Here is a 22,480-nt window from a genome sequence, read left to right as displayed (position 1 = left end):
TTCATTTTTCATCTGTTAATGGTTATCTTTATAGCATCGAGCATATGGTTTATTTTTACCACTTTATTAGAATTATTGTAAACATTTACATATTATTGATTGGGATTGGGTTTGAAAACACAATAAATCAGTTATCCAAGCCATTTGTGCTGTTTCAACATTCACTCACAGTGGACCGCTGCCTGAAACATGCTGTGCAGTTTCTTGAATGTCATGTTGAGACTTTCAGTTTTCAATTCCATCTGTAGTCTGCCACTTTTAAGAAAAAAAGTGTGTGGAATATCCAATGGCCACCACACACCACTTTTTACAACAAAACATTGTGATTTCTCTCCTTGAAGGTGTGGACATTACATGGCTCACTGTTTTGGTAATGATGGTATAACATGGCACTGGGGGCTACCACTGATGCCAACTATCTACCATGGGAATGATGACAAGCTGGTACTACACTTTATGCTCAAATGTCTCTGGAATGAGATTTTGGTTAATTCAGGAACACAGTTGTTGAATACTCCTGAATTGTGAATTATTGCAGAATGCATTGCCATTGAAAGGGCCTTGGAAGCAAATTTAACAGAAGAATTTAGATTCGTAAAGTCATAGAATGATACAGCACAGAAACAGACACTACAGTCCAACTCATCTATGCAGACCAGATATCCTAAAATGATCTAGACCCATTTGCCAGCATTTGGCCCAAATCCCTGTAAACTCTTCCTATTCATGTACCCAACATTTGAAAGTTCATTAGCAAAATACTCAACGCAGGAGATGTTATAAGCACATGGGCAAAGTAGTGCGACAGTCTGGATGGTACAGACATGATGGGTGTAATGGTCTCATTCTTCGTTATATGATTCTACCAAGAAAATGGTTCTTTGTATTACTGTTACAGTAGGGATGATTGAAGCTCAGGGGCTGGATTTTAATTGTAGCAGGTTAATACACATTAAGTAACTTATTGAGACATTTTCCCAATGGTTAAGTGAATTTCTATTGGAGTCTGCTGAAACACAGTGTACAGGGTGTTTGACAGAGTATCTCTATTGTGGCTTCCACATCTCTTCCACGAAAATCATGTTGCTGAAAGGAGCCCATTTGTGATTCACTCTGACTGTGATTCTAAACCATGGACCTGAGACCCTCTCTGTATTTTCTATGATTCTACCTTAATGGCTCCTTACATAGCTCTGTTAGCTACAGTTCTGAGTTAGCTGATCCCATTTGGGGCAGCTGATTGAACAGTACATAGGGACATAGGAACAGGAGTAGACCATTCTGTCCATCAAGTGTACTCCCCATTTAATGCAATCAGGCCTGATCAAACACTTCAATGCCTTTTATTGACACCAGTCCCATAACCCTTCATTCCATTGATAATCAAAAAGGCATCAAAATCTACTTTACACATATTCTGAGCTTCCAGAGCCTTCTGCAGTAGAAAATTCTAAAAATTCACTATCCCTGATTATAAATCTTTCTCCTCATCTCAGTCCAAAATTACCATGCCCTTCAGTTTTCAAGTTTGCTTCCTGGTTCTAGACTCACTAACCAGGGCAAATAGCTTACCTGTACACACCCTGTCTAGTCCTTTAATCATTTTGTAGATTTCAATAAGATCATGTCACTCTTCGAAACTCAAGAGAATACAGGCCCAGTTTGCCTGCTCTCTTATCGTAGGCTGTGGTGGCTCAGTGGTTAGCACTGCTGCCTCACAGCACCAGGGACCTAGGTTCAGTTCCACCTTTGGGTGACTGTCTGTGTGGTGTTTGTACATTCTCTCTGTGTCTGTTTAGGTTTCCTCTGGGTGCTCCTGTTTCCTCCCACAGTCCAAAGATGTGCAGGTTAGGTGAAAAATGAGCCTGAAAGTTGATTCATTAAATGAGAAATCCCAGTCGATCTTTTAAAAAGAAAACCTGGCAATTAATCACTCGGGAGTACTGGTCAGTCAATTTAGTAAGAGTAATCAGCAGTTCACCATCAGTCTGTTCTTGAATAAATGCTGTGACCAGACTCTGTGCACAGCACACTGCAGCAGAAATTTACAGAGGCTCTGTACCAACTCCACTTCCCTCGTCTCAAACTTCTTACACAACAAAGTAGTGCTAAAATATAGCAGATGGCGTATTGTTTAAACATACTGGATAAAATGAATTGCTATTTTAATTTAACTACCACGACTTTCTGCAAGATTCCATCCCTGGTGTCTATGCGAATTTAGCTGGCCAATCCACTTAGCCTGCACATTCATGGACACGATGGGGAATTTTAGCCTGGCTATTTTACCTAACCTGCTTTTGGACTGTGGGAGGAAACTGGAGCACTGGAGGAAACCCAAGCAGACACGGAGAATGTGCAAACTCCACACAGACAGCGTAGAATTGAATCCGGGTCCCTGGCGGTGTGAGGCAGCAGTGCTAACCACTGAGCCACCGTGATCTCCGGAGAGTATATCTACTATAATACCTTACCTACCAAATGACAGCTACTGTGTAGGTTTACTCCATAAAATTGCAAAATACTGACAAAAGATCAACTCTGCAAACTGGATTCACACCACTCATTGTCAGTTGATATGGAACCACTGCAATGACTTCCACTGCTTTGGAGCTGGATTTGATCTCTGGTTCCCACGAACAAAGATTAGTTCTAAATTTTACGCACAAATTTCTCTCCCATTCCTTAACCATATTAAACTCAATAAGCCCCACGTATGAAGCAAACACATTGAATGTCAGAGAAACTCAACAGAGGTGACAGCATCCGTGGAGAGAGAAACTGAATTCGTCTTCAGAAGAGCTCGAACATTGACTCATTTTCTCTCTCCACAAATGCTGCCACCTCTGCTGAGTTTCTCCAGCACTTTCTGGAGTTTGTGTCAGATTTCCAGCATCCGCAGGGGTTTGCCTTTATTTAAACCTCACAAATGAGTGTGCCTCTGCTTCCTAACCTCAAGTGAGTTCTCACTCCGCTGAAGAATGGACAGCAGGGAATCAGAAATGTCGTAAAATTGATGGGTTTAAATGTCATAAAGCAGGAGGATGAATATTTATGACTGGTATCTGAATCCTAATAAATCAGACTTAAGTGATTCCCTTTTAAATGTTTATACTGTTTTCTTATTCCATGATCGCGTAGGTGCTCCTTAACATTAACTCTGCAGATCTGCAGTTCTGACAAAGCAGCATCTGGAAACCTTCCAACAATTTGAAAGCAGAACTTGTACTCATCAAATTCAAGTTTCAATGATGTCATCAATGAGACACTTGACCTTTGCAAAGAATTGAAGCTCTCTGCCCTTTGGGATCGAGGCATAGCATCAGTCGATGTGAGCAGAAAACAAAGTGAGGATTCGCTTTATGTTTTTAAAAAGCAGGAAAGACAGAAGGAAGTCTGTCAGTGGATGATGTTTTAAATTAACATGAAGCCATGGGAGGATCCATCAGATGTATAATAAATGTATGAATGCTGTAGTATTGAGTGGAAACAATGGATAGCGCCCTCCGACCTGATCATAAGGTCTCACCCAAAAGATGAGTCAGCAGTAGTGAAGTTCCAAAGTCGAACGTGGAGTTTTTAGTTTATCGGGTACATGAACCAGCTCCTTAGTTAGTGAACTTTGTGTGGTATTTGAGCGATTGGCAGAGAGTCATCGAGATGTACAGCACGGAAACAAACCCTTCGGTCCAACTCATCTATGCTGAACAGATATCCTAAATTAATCCAGTCCCATTCACCAGCATTTGGCCCATATTGCTCTAAATCCTTCCTATTCATATACTCTCCTAGATAGATGCCTTTTAAATGTTGTAATTTTGCCAGCCTCCACATTCTCTGGAAGCTCATGCCAAAAATGCACCACCCTTTGCATGAAAAAATTGCTCCTTAGGTGTCTTTTAAAGTCTTTCCCCTTCACCTTAAACCTATGCCCTCTAGTTTTGGACTCCCCTACCCTGGGGAAAAGACCTTGGCCATTCCCTTATCCATGCCCTTCATGATTTTATAAACTTCAATAAGGTCACCCCTCAGCCTCTGATGTTCCAGGGAAACTGACCCCAGCTTATTCAGCCTCTCCCTGTAGCTCAAACCCTCCAACCCTGGCAACATCCTTGTAAATCTTTTTGGAACCCTTTCAAGTTTCACAACATCTTTCCTACAGCAGGGAGACCAGAATTGAATGCAGTATTCCAAAAGTGGCCGAACCAATGCTCCGTACAGCCGCAACATGATCTCAAATAATATGGGAACACTCATCAACTCAGTCTGGAGTAAGTCCATGAAGAAATAGTCTGGTAATATACACCATTTAACCAGGATAAGGACCTTGGTTAATACCTTGGTAAAAATCACCCCATAAGCTTGTTCACAAAAGAAAATGAGAAATAAGAACAGGAGTAGGCTATTCAGCCCTACAGCCTACCCCATCATTCAATGAGATTAGAGTTGACCTTCTACATCAGCACCATTTTCCTGCACCATTCCCAGATCCCTTGATGTATTTAATATTTACAGATCTGTCAATTTCAATATTGAACATAATGATTAGCCATGGGAAATGCAGGGTTACAGTGATAGGGTAGAGGGATGGGTCTGGGTTGGAGGCCCTTTGAGGGTTAGTGTGGACTCAACGGGCCAAATGGCCTGCTTCCACACTGTCAGGATTCTATGATTTTTACAGTTCCTTATTTACATTAGTCTCTAGATTCTCCATCATTTCTGGAAGGATTTTAGTGTTTTCCTGTATGAAGACGGACACAAAATATTGTTTTGATGATCTGTCTCTCCTTATGCCATTATAAATTCTCCTGACTCTGCTTGTAATGAGCTCTTTTTTTTGCTAATCTTTTCCTTTTACAGATGATGGATAACACTTGGGCAAGAGAACCATAAAACTGAGGACCAATAATTATTACTGTAATCTTGCAGAAAGTCATGGTAGTTAAATTAAAATGTCAATTCATTTTATTCAGTATGTTTAAACAATACGCCATCTGCTATATTTTAGCACTACTTTGTTGTGTAAAAAGTTTGAGACGAGGGAAGTGGAGTTGGTACAGAGCCTCTGTAAATTTCTGCTGCACTGCGCTGTGCACAGAGTCTGGTCACAGCATTTATTCAGGAACAGACTGATGGTGAACTGCTGATTACTCTTACTAAATTGACTGACCAGTACTCCCGAGTGATTAATTGCCAGGTTTTCTCTTTAAAAGATTGACTGGGGTTTCTCATTTAATGAATCAACTTTCAGGCTCATTTATTTTCAACAGCACGGATAATCTGCAAATTAAGTGGGAAGTGGGTAGAAAACAGACAGCTAGTCATCAAAAAAAGGGGATAGTGAAATGAAGAAAAAAAAACATTTACAAAGGAAGGTTCACTAACTGGCCTCCATTGTTTATTAGTTTTATTGGCTCTGGCCCTAAGCCTGTAATTGGTGGCTGTGGATATGTTTTACGTCACCAGGTTGGCAACTGTACTTTGTTTTTAAAAATAATTTAATTAGCTTCTCATGCTATTGAATACAATGCCTCTATCCTGGTCACTGATTGTGGTGAAGGAAGACAAAACCAAAATTGCATTTCTGTAGCATCTTTCCTGACAACGAGGCATCCAAAGCTTTTTACAGCCAATGAGTTACTTTTGAATTAAAGTTGCGTTTGCAGTGTACAAAACATGGCAATCAAATTGCAAAGCAAGCTCCCAAACAACAATGTGATCATGATCACATAAAGTGTTTTGTATCTGTTGGTTGAGAAATAGATATTTACAACAAATTGGGGAGAATTCTCCACTGCTTTTCTTGGAAATTGCACTGTAGAATTTTTTAGGTCTGCTTGAGATGTTTGTCTTCTTCTTGTTTTTCTGACCTATGGTTATACTGTGAATAGCTGTAACTTTTTTTTCTTCATTTCTCCATTCTGTAACGATGGATTGTACCAAGATTGTACCTAAAACGGCACTGTGTGTTGATGACATTGTTACACTGTAAATAATCTTGTAACTAAAGAAGCTGTACCGAGGTACATTTGTAAGTTGCAACTTATAAACTTTTCACTGTACTCATTTGAGTACATGTGGCAATAAAGCTAATTCAATTCAAATAAGGCCTCAGTTTAACATCCATCTGAAAAACAGCACCTTTGGCAGTGCAGCACTCTGTCAGTACTCCACTTGGTGTATCAGTGTAGATTTCCGTGATCTCACACTTGGAATGGGATTCAAACCCATAGCTTTCTGACTCAGAAGCAAGAATCACTAGAACTCTTAATCTGCATGCTGAAATGTACCAGATATCTGTTCCATTTCCTTTCAGGCGCTGCAAGCAAAGGATTTTTGTTTTTGAATCTGTGATTGAATTTCGTTAATTAAACCTGTAGAACAAAGACAGGAAATTGAAGTTAAATTTCAGTTCAGCTGTGATCAGACTATATGGTGGTCCAAACGTGAGCAACTGATTCGCAGACTCCAGTTCCTACGTTCTTGAGTAAGAAGGTGATTGAAGAGGGACTCTTCTGATGCTATTACTGCAGGCTGAGAAAGAAATAAGCTGCAGTTCATTACTTGGAAATATAAATCCCTTGTGCATTTCAGCTTGTTATGCAGGATTCTTTTTGATTAGAGGTTAATGCTCCAAACACCTAAGGATCTGAAGAGTTTGCTTTAACTCTTCAAGGTTAATAGTAAGGTTAAGGGTCAGCCTGGAATCAGAGTAGCTTTATTACTCTGATACAATGGTCCACTTTCTTCCTGACTTTGGCTCTGTGCATCAGAAAATCTCAAGCTCAAAACATTCCTTTTGGAATTTTTATTTTCGGAGCAGTGTGTAAGTCAGGTCTGCAGCTCAGGAAGGGTGCATTTCCTAATGCTGTTCCAATTGCACTTGTCAAAATTTTTTAGCACTGGGTAAGAAGACCATGCAGATCTTCTAATAGAGTCATAGTCATAGAATCTTTCCAGGCAAGGAAGCCATTTGGCTCAGTGAGTCTATGCTGGTTCTGTGTGGAGTAATTTATCTGTCTCACACTCTCCTCATAGTTCTGTAAGTTTATTTTCCCCTTGTGCCCATGGAATTTCCTTTCAGTTAATTGATCATCTCTGCTGCCACCATATTTGTAGACAGTGAGTTCCAGGTCGCTAATATTCTCCATATAAATTATTTCCACCTCACATCACCCCTAAAAACCCTAACCTTGTGCTGTTCTTGTCCTTGTAGCATCAACGAATGGGAACAGTTTTTCTTTGTCTACATTTATGTGACCCTGTCATAAATTAATTAGTAGACATCCATTGCTCTTTGTTTCTCCAACCCCGACTTCTCCATCCTAATCTTGTTACTAAACCACCTGCATTTTATCCCTGGACCCTTTCTAGCAAATCTCCTCTGCTTACTTTCAAGTCCCACACTCTTCCTAAATACCATGACTAGAACTGAACAATCTATTCTAGGCACAGAGCTTTATAAAGATTCAGTAAGGCTTCCTTGTTTACATATTCAAGTCCTCCATTTATTAAGGCCTAAGATCCCAAATATTTTTGTGATGAAAGGTATGTGTTTTATATCTTTTTTTTAAATATTGGATTGCAAATTAGTGGCATATGGGTGTTGGCCTATTTTCTAAAGTGGCTTAAGAATTAATAAGGTCAGCCTTTCTGGAACCATGACTTCAAAATCAGTATACATCAGAGAATAGGTGCCTGCTAGGATCCCTAGGATGTCAGTTGAAGTTTTTTTTTTAATATTGTGGGGATTTACTACAACAGAAAGAATATAGAAGAGTACATTTTTAAAATTTAGTTCAGAAATGTTTGCATTCACTTTGAAGCAGGAGTTACAGGGTCAGAGAGGCAGGTCAGAGGCTAGGAACTCTGTTTCAAATAACTGACCTCCTGACTTCCCAAACCCTGCCCGCAATCTAAGAAGCACAAGTCAGGAGTATTGTGGATTGGGTGCAGTTCCAACATCACACAAAAAGCTTGTTAGAAACATAGAGACATAGAAGATAGGAGCAGAAGGAGGCCATTCTGCCCTTTGAACCTGCTCCACCATTCTTGGCATAGCTGATCGTCCAACTCAATAGCCTAATCCTGCTTTCTCTCCATAACCTTTGACCCCATTCACTCCAAAGTGCTATATCTAGTTGCTCTTGAATACATTCATTGCTTTGGCATCAATTTCTTCCTCCGGTAATGAATTCCACAGGCTCACCACTCTTTGGGTGAAGAAATGTCTCCTCATCTCTGTCCTATATCGTCTACCCTGAATCCTCATGATGTGACCCCTGGTTCTGGACACACCCACCATCGGGAACATCCTCCCTGCATCCACTCTAGCCAGTCCAAATTCACAACTATTACCACCCAAAAGAACAAGGATAACAGATTCTTGGGACACCATCACCTGCAAGCTTCCCTCCAACCTAAATACTGTGGAATTACAGTGTCAATCAGTCCTTTGCTATCACTAGGTCAATATTCTGAAGCATAGGCTTTTTTTTACATTTAATCCCAATTTTTTTTAAGAAGGAGAACTGCTACAAAGAGAATAAAAGCTGAGGATGTAAATTTAGTGACCCTCTGTCAATGTCCTCTGTAAAACCCATGGAATGTCACACCTCTAAAGTGTCTGAGAATCGTCAAACAGGAAGAGACTTAACAAGAAAAGATAACAAGGGGTTGACGTACTCCCTTCTCTTATCAGAAAGTCATCTCCTGCAAACATGTTTGATTTACCCTCCAGGAATATACAAAAAAGGGTTAAAAACTGACTGCAAAACTTGTGTGTGTGTGTTTTTTAGCTGGATGTCCTAGAATGTAGACTAGAGCATTGTGAGGGGCACAGCTTTGGGAACAGTCATTTTAAACACCCTTGGTTTGTAGGTAAAGCAAAGAAAAAGGCTGTTTCTCACTCTCAATGCTGGAATACAGACGCTGTTGAAAGCAATTAGAGTAATATAATTTCCACCAAACTGCACAATTGAGAATCTCAAACTTGACTGTTTAGGTCGTACCATCAATGCTACTGTTGCCATCTAGTCACAGCCACAATTTTATTTGCTCTTCTCGAACAGTTTAGACACTTCTGTATTTCCTTTGTTTTACCTTTTGTATGGACACACCTCTTGTTTCTACTCTGTCCATATGAGTGGTGCATTACTATTTCTTCTTGTGTTAAGTAATTAACAAACCCCCTCTATCTGTTTACCTGGGAGATTACCAAGGGGATGAAAGATTATCAGGGACATGCAGAAATTTAGAGTCAAGTTGAAAATCAGATCAGCAATGACCTCAATGAACGGTGGAGCAGGGGTGAAGGGGCAAGTGGCATACTCTTGTTCTTCTTTCAGATGCTTCTGTCAATTAGGGAAAAATGGTTAGCACTGCTGCCTCACACCAGGGACCTGGGTTCGATTCCAGCCTCAGGCGACTGTCTGTGTGGAGTTTGCACGTTCTCTCCGGGTCTGCATGGGTTGCCTCTGAGTGCTCCAGTTTCTTCCTACAGACCTAAGATGTGCAGGTTTGAGTGGATTGGCCATGCTAAATTGCCCATAGTATCCAGGGATATGCAGGCTAGGTGGGTCAGCCAGGGAAATGCAGAGTTACAGGGATAGTGTAAGGGAGTGGGGCAGGATGCGATGCTGTTCAGAGGATCTGTGTGGACCTGATGGGCTGTAGGGATTCTATGAAAACATAAGTTCACCTGAGTCTGGGAGAAAGGTATCTGTAAAGGAAGGGATGCTATTTAACTTAACCTTGTTGCAACCAAACAAGTGGGATGGTGGTGAATAACCAAGGGGTGCCAAACTATTCTTCCTCACCAGGAGCTTGAGGATTTGGGCTATTCTATCAGGAACCATAACAAATTGGTGAACCTCATGCAGTCTGTTCACAACACAGCTCACCTTCATCATCTCAAAGGGTAATTGTAGTGACTGTGATGAAGTCAGCCAGGTGGACCTTACAGAATATGAGTTCCCTGATTGGGGCTGTTAACCCAGTCTAATCAGGGAGCCCTGGCTGACAGATATAAACAGGAGTGTCAGACATCCTGTTCACTCTGAGAGCTAGCTCGGAGGGAACTGGATTAGGGTCAAGGGCTCTCCACATGTAAATAAAGGGTGACTTGGTGACTATATACTAAGCTCTGTGGAGTTATTTCAGTAATAAATGCTGGACCAGCTATCACTGTCCATATTCCATGAATGAATTTTAAAAAATCTTCTCTCCAAATATTTTCTGCCACTTTCTCTGTGCACTTTTCGAACTGTGCAATTTTCTCTTTATTTTCTCCCTATTCTATCTGTCATCCTATCACCTCACACTTCTCTGCATTATTTTCTGTGTGCCCATTCTGCTTGTCTTATCTAGGTCCCATAGCCATCATCATCACTGTCTGCCACACTTCTGAGTGTGAAACCATGAAATGGAGACTTCGGGCCATCATCCAATGTCTTTATCCTTCAAGATTTATTCATCCGTGGTATCGTCTGGGAAATAAAAGCTCAAGTTAAAGGATGATTTCTGGGTAATAAAGCTACTGCTCATTCCCATTGATAATGACCCCAGTAAGAGTGGCCCAAATAGCAAATGAGTCATGTTAGTGAGGTACATGCCCTCATGACAGAGGGCTGTGTGGTATTTTCTATATCCTGTGTCACAAATATTTAGAATTCTTCATTTCAGAAACGAGTGGATCTTGACACTGCTTCCTAGGTAACCTCATCCATTGGTGCCAGTACCAAATAAAAGATTTGAAATGGAAACCACTTCTGCTGAGGTAGTCGGTCCCCCTGAACTGACTTGCTTCCCTTACCAGAAGAAGCTAATCTATCTTCTGAGGTGAACTTTTCCTATCTTTCTGAACTAAACTTTCGAACCTTCTGTTCTGAAGTCAAAACTAAACCATTTGCCTGAATGTGTTTACTCTGCCTGTCATGAACCCAAACAGTATAAACATTTAATCAATGCAAGAGTTCCATCAGGCACTGTGGTGCAGTCACATGCTTTCTTGTAACTATGTATTTAGGTTAGTGTTGACTTTTTGACCTTTCTTTTGGAGAAAAAAAACTTTCACAGAACTGACGCGTATCCATTGCCTCCATTTTGAAATCCAATTCCAAAATAATACTGTCACACATCTTTCATCGCAATTCTCATGAGTATTTTCTGCAATACTCTCAAAAGTGAAGTCTTCTCTTCTGTGTAACACCAGTCTCTTAGTGTAATACTTCTCTCTTATGTCATTTCCTTCCACTGTCAAATAAGACACTCCCACAATGCACCACCCATCCTGACAACATGACAATACTTTAACCTTAACTCTTAACCCTCTTTCACACAGAGGAATGTGCCTATAATCATCACCTGATGAAAACAAGTCTATGAAGTTAATTCTTTTCACTTGTATCCCATCCAACACCCTTCTTTCAGTTGTTCAGCCTACTGTTTGGCAATTTGAATATGGTTCTTAAATAAAACCAGATCCTGACTGGCTAAATGACAGAATGTATTATTAACATTACTGTGAAGCAATCCTGCATTTTTTTTCTGCTTCCAATCTTTAGAACACCCTTTGCACTCTGATTCAAACAGAAACAGTTAAAAAGCCATCAAAGATCAAAGGAATGGCACTGAGAGCAACCAGCACAACACAGAGAGAGGTAGGAATCAGTACTTCTGCCTTAGAAGGTTGTAGACTTCATAAACTATAGCATTAGATTGAAATCACAGCATCAAAAACAGGCTGTTCTGCCCTACTGAACCAACCTATTGTTTAGGCCTCACTTGATTCTCCATCCACCCAATCTCCTTGCTCCTTTTCCACTATCCCTCTAAACTTTATGGAAAAACAAAGAGAAATGTCAGCTCTTCTAGCACTTCACCAGTTTGTACACAAAGAGCAGTGTCAGAAAACCACCAGGTAAATATCTCACCTAAACCTAAGCGAGGAGGAATCAATTTCCAACTGGGAAAACAGAGGAAAAACCTGCAGTGAGATTCTCCTGTCACTGCTTTAACTTCCTGGTGATTCCATTCCCCACTTCCTGTGCGGTCCCTATCTGGCTGTGAAGTTCAAGCCAACTTTGTGGAAAGTGGTATCATGGAATCCGTACAGTGCAGAAGCAGCCCATTCGACCCATCAAGTCCACACCGTTCCTCCGAAGAGCATCTCACCCAGACCCAACCCATCCCTGTAATCCTGCATTTCCCGTGGCTAACCCAACTAGCCTACACATCCCTGGACACTATGGGTAATTTAGCATGGCCAAACCACCTAACCTGCACATCTTTGGACTGTGGGAGGAAACTGGAGCACCTGCAGGAAACCCACACAGACACAGAGAGAATGTGCAATCTCCACATAATTGCCCAAGGGGGAAATCAAACATGGGGCCCTGGTGCTGTGAGGCAGGAGTGCTACCACCACTGAGCCACTATACTGCCTACGTGGCATGAGATTCTTTCCTCCAGGGAGACACACAATGTAACATTCTGCTATGCAGTTGGGACTCAATTCTGTCCGTCAACAGAAACATCAGCAGAAAGTAAAACCACTTTCTGACAATGCAGTATAAACATACCCTCAATTAACACTCAGTCATCGAATGTAGGTCAAACTGTAAGCTCCTGACCCAGAATCACAGAACTGTTTGCAGCATGAGACCATTTGGCCCATCGTGCCTCTGCCTGTTCTACTACCTAGTGCTAATCTTCTACCTTTTCCCCACATCCCTGCACATCATTCCCACTCAAATAATCATTCCAAATCCTCTTGAATACCTCAGAGGTGAAGAGTGCTATAATTTGAGCTTAATCAGTTAGCGCGTGGTACTTATGCGACAGTATAGAAGCATGTGAAATGCCAAGATTGTGAGTTCCAACCTCCTGCAGCAAGTTGTGAAGGGAAAAGGGAGCATAATATCTAATTTATGGGTGATATGGTGGCACAATGGTTTGCATGGCTGCCTCACAGTGCCAGGGACCCAGGTTCAATCCCAGCCTTGGGCAACTGCCTGTGTGGAGTTTGTACATTCTCCCTGTGTCTGCGTGGGTTTCCTCCCACCGTCCAAAGATACACAGGTTAGGTGGATTGGCCGTGCTAAATTGCCCGTAGTGTCCAGGGATATACAGATTAGGTGCATTAGTCATGGAGAAAGCAGGGATAGGATGGACTGTGGGTGGGATGCTCTTTGGTGGGTTGTGTGGACTTGATGGGCTAAATAGTCTGTTTCCACACTGCAGTGATGCTATGAGACTCCCACTACTGACCCTGTCACACTCTCCGCTCATATGGGAAATAAAGTGTATCCCAAAGGCTTCTGTTTTGTTTCTGCCACAATCTGAAATACATCATTTCTGAAAATGCAAAATCTCTCAACTCAGTGACCGGGGGAGACAGAACTCTCACCAAAATCCCAACGCCCTGAGGGCAGGGTTTCAGCCCTGGGTCAATACTGGCCTTGTTCAGAGTGGGGCCGGGAGAGGGAGACTACAGGGATTGGCTGAGGCACATTAAAGGCAGGGGGTGAAGCAGCTCAAGTAGAATAGCCACAGGGACATTTGATGCTGCACCATTCACCTGAAAACAGAAGGATCCCGTTTCTGGAGGCCTACACTTTCATCATTCTCTCACTGTCAAACGGCTCAGGTGTATCCACAGAAACTGCCAAACTTAGCAACAGGAAATGATAATTAAAAGTGACGGAGACCTTGTGAACACTAATCCCAAGATCCCATTTGTTCCCCATTCATCAGCCTCCTTACAGGTTTGGCAATTTGAATGTCAGTTTCTAAACAAAACCAGATCTTGACTGGCAGAATGACATAATTTGAAATGGTAAATTTTAGCTGCTATTTCATTATTTCTAAAATCACTGTGAAACAATCCTACATTTTTTTCCAGTTCCATTCGTGAGAACACAATTGGCTTCTGAATCAAATAGAAACATTTAAAACCACCAAAGTCCCCAAAACATCTTTAAAATCAGCACTGAGGGAGATTGTTGTGCACTGAAAGATAAGAATCAGTACTCCTGCTTTTAGAGGTTGCAAGTTCCATAAATCATAGCGTGATATAAAAGTTACAGGCCACTCAGCCCAACTGACCATTGTTAGTGGTGTCCCCTCCATACAGCATGGAATGCCCACAATATCTGCCTCTTCCTCAGATCTCATGTTTCATCAAATTTTCTGGAATTATAAGCTAGCTCAATGGCAAACATGTAGCCATTGCCAATTGTCCCAAAATCCCATCTGGTTCACTAATGTCCTAAAGGGATGGAAACTGCCATCCTTACCTAGTCCAGTTTCGATGTGAGTCTGGACCCAGAGCAATGTGGTTGACTTTTAATTGCCCTCTGAAATGGTTTAGGGGGCCAACTCGTTGAAAGGTAACAAAAGCTGGCCTTGCATGTCTGCCAACTTTCCCATTCATTCTATGCTTATTTCATCACATAGTTCCACTGGGAATGAAGTTCTTAAGGCCCATGAGTACAGTTGAAATGACACCATTTTGAGCTCTCCCAAATAACAACAAGCAGCCTATCTGCATCACTTTGTGGGTTGGAAGAAACATATATGGAAACATCTCATGAAAGCAATTAGAAGGGATAAGGTGTCGCAAATGTAATTTGCTACAGTTTTAGAAAAACAACATCTCTTGCCTGTACAAAGACTTGGCTGTTTCTTCAACAAACCCATTAGTTCCATCTTAGTCACAGCAGTATTCTACCCACCCTAGTTAACAAATCATAGAAAACCATGTGGTGTTTTTGGATCAGAATTTTTGAAGCAACTTGCGTATAGCAGCAGATGTGTGCGGTATTAGATGTGTTGTTTATTAAAGTAAATGCGATTTCTTTATAATGTGTCCATTTGAAAGACTCTGCTGCTTTTCATTTATTTTCTAACTTGTTTATGATCATTGCTGAACCACAATGAAGGCTACGACAACCCTAAGATTGTGGCTGTTCTCAGGAGTTCTGGTCGCTACCACACTCTGGTCACCACCACAATCACAACACTGTCTCAACTTCCTCAGGAGGCTAAAGAAATTTGGCATATCCATAAAGACTCTTCCTAATTTTTATAGATGCACCATAGAAAGAATTCTATCCGAATGCATCATGGCTTGCTACAGCAACTGCTCTGCCCACGACCATTAGAAACGACAGAGAGTTGTGAACACAGCCCAGTCCCCATTACGCAAGCAAACCTTCCATCCACTGACTCCATCTATACCTCTCCCTGCCTCGGGAAGGTAGCTGACGTAGTCAAAGACCCCTCCCACCCCGGTTATAATCTCTTCTAACCTCTTCCGTCGGGCAGAAGATACAAAAGCTTAAACACATGGACCAACAAATTCAAGAACAGCTTCTACCTCACTGTTATTAGACTTCTGACTGGACCTCTCAAATTTTAAATTTAATGTTGATCTCGCTCTTTGTGCACATTCTCTGCAGCCATAACATTGTGCTCCTCGCTCTGTTCTATTACCCTAATGCACTTTGTATGGTATGATCTGCCTGTACTGCACACAAAACAAAACTTCTCACTGTACCTAGGTACATGTGACAATAATAGATCAAATCAAAATCATGCAAATGCTTGGAGATACAGACTGTTGGATTGCAGTTAGCATCACATCATGAATGTCATTTATTGCTGCTCAATAGTTGTTCCACTTTCCAACTTTGTTTTATTTCACTCACAGATTGAGATCATCACTGGTCCAGGCCAGTATTCATTGTCCATCCCTAATTGCTCACAAGGAGTTCAGAGTCAACCACATTGCTGTGGGTCTGGAGTCACATGTAGGCCAGACCAGGTAAGGATGGCAGTTTTCTTCCTTAAAGGTCATTAGTGAACCAGCTGGGTTGTTTTTTTTAAATTGACAACGCTTTCATGGTCATCATTAGACTCTAAATTCCAGAGTTTCTTTTTATTGAATTCAAGTTCCATTGCCTGTTATGGTGGGATTTAAACCGATGTTCCCAGAACATTACCTGGGTTTCACAGATTACTAGGCTAGCAATTGTATCATTAGGCCATCATCTCCCCTTAATTGAGATCCGATTCCTATGTGAATCAAATTGGGGATTTCTCTGGGCTGAACACTCATCACCTTTGACACTGGGGCCCTCTGCCAAAGCACCACCACTAGTAAAATAGCAATAACAGTGATGGAGATCCACCTGTTCCTTCTCAAGGAAACACTACCCAAGGACAAATGAGAAATTAATCTACCAGAACAATATTTCCATCTCATTGTGAGCTGATAATGCTTAAAATATAAATGATGACAGTCAGCTTCCTTGTTCCAAAGGATAAATAATGATTGCTATTGAAATAACTCCACGAAGGTTGGTATCCCATTACCAAGTCACCCTTTATTTACACGTGCACAGTACATGACACTGACCAGCTAGCTCAGGGCTGGCTCCTGGAGTGAACAGAACCCCTGACACTCCTGTTTATATCTGTCAGCCAGGGCTCCCTGATTGGACCAGGTTAACAGCCCCAATCAAGGAACTCATACTCTATGAGATCTACCTGGCTGACCTTGCTCCAATCACTACATCTATGTCGAATTGTAACCAAATGCCCATTATCAGTATTGTACCAGCACACTCAAAACGTGTCCATATTTAGGCCTCTGTAACTAAAACTCCAGGGGTCCTGAATTAAAAAAGAAAAGGCGACTTGAATTTATGGAATACCTCTTCCAATCACGGGACATCACAAAGCACTTTACAGCCAAGGAAGTGTTTTAAAATAGGAAGTGTAATAGTTAATATACACTCAGCAAACTCACAAACACAGTACTGTGATAATCACTGGATCATTTCTATTGTGACTGAGGAATAAATAATGATCAGTGCATCAGGGATAGCTTCTGCTCATTTTTAGAACAGTATCATGTGATTTTGTTTACTTCCAAGCAGAGAAATGGGGCCTCAGTTTAGCCCAAAAGACAGCATATCCAACAGTGCTAACTTCTACCAACTTCCCAATACAACGTATCATACTCTGACATTTCTGCCACCTACAATCAGACACCACCACCAAAAAGATATTTCCCTCTGCTTTCCACAGGGACCATTCACTCCATGACTCCCTCGTCAGCTCCACACTTCCCACCAACTCCTCTACCACACGTGGCACCTTTCCCTGCAACTGCAGGAGGTGTTACACCAGCCCCCATGCCTCTCCTCTCACCTCTGCCTGAGGCCCCAAACAATCCTTCCAAATCCAGCAGAGATTCACCTACACTTCATCCAATCTCATCTACTGTATCGGTTGCTCCCGAGGTGGTCTCCTCTATAATCGGGAGACCAAACGCAGACTCAGGAACCGGATTGCGGAGCATCTGCGCTCTGCACGTGCCAACCAACCTGACCTTCTGGTTGCCATCCACTTTAACTCCCCCTCCCACTCCCCTGGTGACATGTCCATCTTTGACAGCGGAGGAGAGCAGAGTGAGGCCAAACATAAACTGGTACAACACTTCATATTTGGCCTTGGGAGCTTACAGCCCAATGGCCTGTTGACTTTACCAGCTTCAAAATCTCTCTTCCCACATTCCATCTTCTGACTCACCTATCCACTTCACCTTCCCACTGACCAACCACAATAATCCCCTACCTGCATCCGTCTATCTCCATCTCACCTACCCTCCCCATATCCCCATCCTCCTCCTATTTATTTCTGGGGTACCCTCCCCCTCCCCAGTCCTGATGAAGGGTTTCAGACTGAAAAGTTGACATTCCTGCTCCTCAGATGCTGTCTGACCTACTGTGCTTTTCCAGCTCCATCTGTATTAGGTCTAGCTTCCAGCTTCTGCAGTCCTTACTGTCTCCAAACGGATGGGTTGATCCCAGCTCTCACAATTCCAGTGAGCTCCGGATATATGTTTCCAGTGTTTCAGTGGGAGATCTACCGGATCAGACTCTCCATATTGCCACCACAGTGTGCTTTGATGGACAGAAAGGCACTGAGTAGTCCCCAGCCATTTCACAGATGGAAGTCAGCAGCAAATTCCAAGTGAACAGGAAATCACTCGTTGGAAAATGAGCAAGTTCCATCGAATTCACTACCTATCATCCTGGTCGTTGTGCGTGACAATGGAACTGTTGACTAAAGACAGTAATTAACCTCGATCAATTAGTCTGCAACAGACCCAGACACAAGGTGAAAAAAACCCCAGTTTGGAAACTCACATTCTCCTGTCTTTTACTGTCTCATCACAGCCAAGGAAGAGAGGCCACATGCTTCATGCTCCACTTCTTCCAGCTGAATATATTTCTGATCTGGCATAAATACAAACAACCCTGAACTTTGAATCCATTCCACGAGTTCTGGATCATCCACTCAAGTAAAACAGGTCTGCAATTTCCACCTCACACCCAGGACATCACTCAGAATCTTACTGTCCTCCCATGACATTTTGCTATTCTCTTTAGGCTACAGTCTGACTCTGGATAAATATATGTTGATTTGCAATGCTTCCCAAAATGCTGGATTAGGATCACAGCAGTCTCAATAACAAACTGTCTCATGCTGTCATATACATAGGCATTTTAAAAAAATCTTTTTTTTAAACTGGTCAAAGGAATCAAGATGTTTCATCACTTTCTACTCTCAGTTATGTATAAAAGCCTTTGGAACACTTTAATTGTTACCCCTGCAATTAGATCTATGCTTTACTTTGCCTTCAAATTGTACAAATCTTTGGCACAGTCATCTTTCATATTTATTTGTATGTTTCACGCAGACACAAAGGAGCAAATGGTTTCCTTCTGCTATGCAACAATTCTGTGATTCTACTTCCCTTTGAAGAATTTACAGAGAGCCAGTAAGCCTTCTTTTTAAAGAAAGGCCACGCACTTCCTCAATTGCAATACTCAAATGTCCTGCAGTCAGCCATCAAAAACTCCTTTTAAAAAATGGTACTCAGTAACATGAATGAGGCCAGCAACACTAAGTTTTCTAACTATCTCTTAATTTTTCTGTAAAGAGAACAAGACATTATGTTGTACAGGCCATTGGTGAAGCCTCTTCTGGAGTACATGTCCAGTTCTGGTCATCCTGTTTTAGGAAGGATCTTATTAAACTCTAGAGGGTTCAGAAGTTATTAGGATGTTGCAGGGAATGGAGGTTTGAGTTATAGAGAGCAGCTGATAGGCTGGCACTTTATTCACTGGAGCGTAGGAGGTTGAAAGGTGATGTTGTAGAGGTTTATAAAATCATGAGGGGTATAGATAAGGTGAACGGCAGGTGTCTTTTCCCTAGGGTGGGGGCTTTCAAGACCGGGGGCAGTTTTTAAAGTGAGAGGAGAAAAATTTAAAAAAGACTTGGGGGTAAGTTTTTTACACAAGAGAGTGGTTCTTGTGTGGAATGAACTTCCAGAGGAAATGTTGGTTGAGGGGTACAGTTATAACATTTAAAAGACACGGTGGCTCAGTGGTTAGCACTGCTGCCTTACAGCGCCAGGGACCTGAGTTTGATTCCACCCTCGGGCGACTGTCTGTGTGGAGTTTGCACATTCTCCCCGTGTCTGTGTTCGTTTCCTCCGGGTGCTCTGGTTTCCTCCCATAGTCCAAAGATGTGCAGGCTAGGTGGATTGGCCATGCTAAATTGTCCCATAGTGTTCAGGGATGTGTAGGTTAGGTGGATTATAGGGGGATGGGTCTGGATGAGATGCTCTGAGAGTCAGTGTGGGCTAGTTGGACTGAAGGGCCTGTTTTCACGCTGTAAGGATTCTATGACATTTGGATAAGTACAAGAATAGGAAAGGTTTGAAGGGATATGGGCCAAAAGTGCAGGCAGGTGGGACTAGTTCAGTCTGGGATTATGGATGAGTTGGACCAAAGGGTTTGTTTCCATGCTGTATGACTTTATAAGAGGGTAGAGGCAATCTTATTCACACCAATTGTTCATTAGGCAGAATGGCTTGTAAGATGACTTCTGATGCCTAGAGAGTGAGTGTTGACTAATCACACATATATTCGACCAGTAGATGCAACAGGTTCCCATTCTTACAGGATACTAGCTAACTAGTTGGATTTTGATGACTATCAACTATTCAGCTGTTTCTTCTACTGATTGAGCACGAGCAGCAGATATATTGAACTCAATTTTACAACTTGTCACAGTGAGGTACCCACACTTTATTACCTCCAGCTCTGACACTTCAATTTCAAATATGTGCTACATCTTCTGCCATCAAGCCAAAGCTGATCTGGTAAACGTCTGCACTCACTGCACTACTTCCTGCTCGATAGTCAATTTTCCATGAATGCAGTCAAGAAGAGTTAGTGAGTAGGAAAGTCACACACTAGCCTTCAGATGAATGATTTCCACCCAGTCATACATATCTGTTACCCAGCTGGGTGCTCTCAAATATTTTAACAGCAGTAAGGACTCTATCTGAGTGTCAGTTGTTATCACATTTGATCAACCAAAAATTCCCAGGATTTGTAGCTAATGATTGTAAAGGATTGTGGGATAGGAAACGGGGACATAAATAAATCCCTTTTTACTTTGGAGGCCGGATGTGGGGGCAGAAGAAAAAATGGTTTACACTAATAGGGTGAGAAGGAGAGAGGGAAGGTTTGTGTGCTACACCAGATGGGCGGAATGGCCTGTTTCTGTTTTTTTTACGTTTAATGCAGGAGCACATGGTCCTGACAATGTACAGAAATGAGAGAGAGGGGGAAAAAAGTGTTCAATTCTCCAACCTTCACTCTGACAATTACGGAATTTACGCATAGTTGTCGAGGGTGCAATGAATGGTATAATTAGCTGCAGACAGACGCAACGATCATGAATCGACTGGAACTTGTAACATTAGAATAACTAAACACAGAATTCTAAAATAAATATAACTAGAAATATAAATAAATACACTAGACCTCAAATGAAAATAACACGTTCAAACCATGTGTTATTTGTAAACGTCTTGTTCTGAAATGCATACCATCATGAGACTAGAGGGGCGAAATTCCAAGTCACAGACGACCTCCATACCCTGGCCACAACCAGATGTAATTTCATTGAAACTGCAGAGGATTTCTCGCAGCCACTAGGTGGTAGCATTAACACCGAGAACCCAGCAGCTCCAGAGCCAGCAAAAAGCTGCTGCTAGTGCCCCTCCATATGGACTTCATATTTCAGGATATTTCTAGACGATCTGGAGCCATCCTTTATAACTTGAAGGAAGCAGATTGTGCGCTTGTCTGCCACTGTTTTCCATTTACACCCGATGAATTTGGCTCCGGTCCAAGCATGAGCCGCGCAGATTTTTTTTTCATGAGGGTCTGAAATGATTTGTTAACAAAATTCTTGGAGAGAAGAGATTTTGAGAGAGGGGGAGTTCTCTCTTGAATCTCACGCTGATCTAAATTTATATTCGCACTTAAAACATCATTAGGGACCACACGAGTATTTTGGGGAACATGATTTGAAAGTAACACAAGGAGTATGTTACAATTGTAATGGAGTCGGTGTCATTCTTAGCAATATTGAAAGGGATGTGGAGATGCAAATTTCACAGACCACAAACTTTCGCCCCGAATATAGACCCAGGTTGGCATTTGTGTGGGTGTCCCTCACGATCCTATTTGCAAGATGAAACTAAAAATAAAACATTATAACAAACACGACAAAAACATGCAACATTGTTTGGAATATATTTTAAACTCAGTAGCAATTTTCTGCGACTTTTCACCTGCTGAGGTTAAAAAGAGGACCCTAATTCGTTCAAAATAAAAGACGAGGTCACCTGCAGAGCTGGCCACGAAGAGGCTGCAGGGAGAGGTGCTCTGTGCAGTCGGAGCTGTAGCTCAGTCAGTTTCTGGGAATGTCTCTACACTGAGTCAGTCTCCTCTAATGCAAAACAGCAGACGCTCGAACTGATAAACAATCAACCGTTAAAATGTTACCTTTTTGTTTGGTGTTCCGTCTGGGGGACAGCGACCGTTACAATGAGTCACTTCCATGGAATAAAATGTTGGGAGTGAACTTTGTTTCTACAACTTTAGTGCAACTGGTAAGGGATTAAATCACTCAAAAGCTGGTGAGTTATTGACTAACAGTGTAGTACACACATTCTGCACAATTCACATTTACCCTGTAACTCGTAATAACTGACTTCAATCGTGTTTCAGTTTGTTTTGCAAATCAACTTAAATGCGATCCAGTTCGAGATTCGGTCGTTTGCTGCTGTTATGTTCATTTAATCTGGATTTTCAGATACATTTGACTTGGAAAATGAACTCATGGATACATGGAGAAATGCTGAGGAGCCGATTAAACGGGATGATTGAGGTTTATGGCGGGGGTGCTCTGTTTTGAAATTCTCAACTCGCCCCGGAGGGGGAACATTAACATTGTAGTGGGGGCAGTGGGTAGAACAGTTCAAAGTGCCCTGCCTGGATTGACTCGGTTCTGGTTTAAAGCGAGTGGCTCTGGTGGCGCCAGC

The 22,480-nt window shown here is 41.9% G+C and overlaps 1 long non-coding RNA gene across 1 annotated transcript in view; it reads right to left on the bottom strand.

The window, feature by feature from the left end:
- The window catches only part of LOC125486881, a 57,516-nt gene extending 35,437 nt beyond the window's left edge, over window positions 1-22,079 (bottom strand). Inside the window, exon 1 of the long non-coding RNA XR_007265501.1 lies at window positions 21,942-22,079. This is a non-coding gene — a long non-coding RNA (uncharacterized LOC125486881). The remainder of the gene's footprint in view (window positions 1-21,941) is intronic.
- Between the last annotated feature and the right edge of the window lie 401 nt (window positions 22,080-22,480).

Source organism: Rhincodon typus, chromosome 34, assembly GCF_021869965.1.
Source record: "Rhincodon typus isolate 14 chromosome 34, sRhiTyp1.1, whole genome shotgun sequence".
Taxonomy (NCBI): Eukaryota; Metazoa; Chordata; class Chondrichthyes; order Orectolobiformes; family Rhincodontidae; genus Rhincodon; species Rhincodon typus.
Note: the sequence above shows the minus strand (reverse complement) of the source record. Positions and strands in the feature narration are given on the sequence as shown.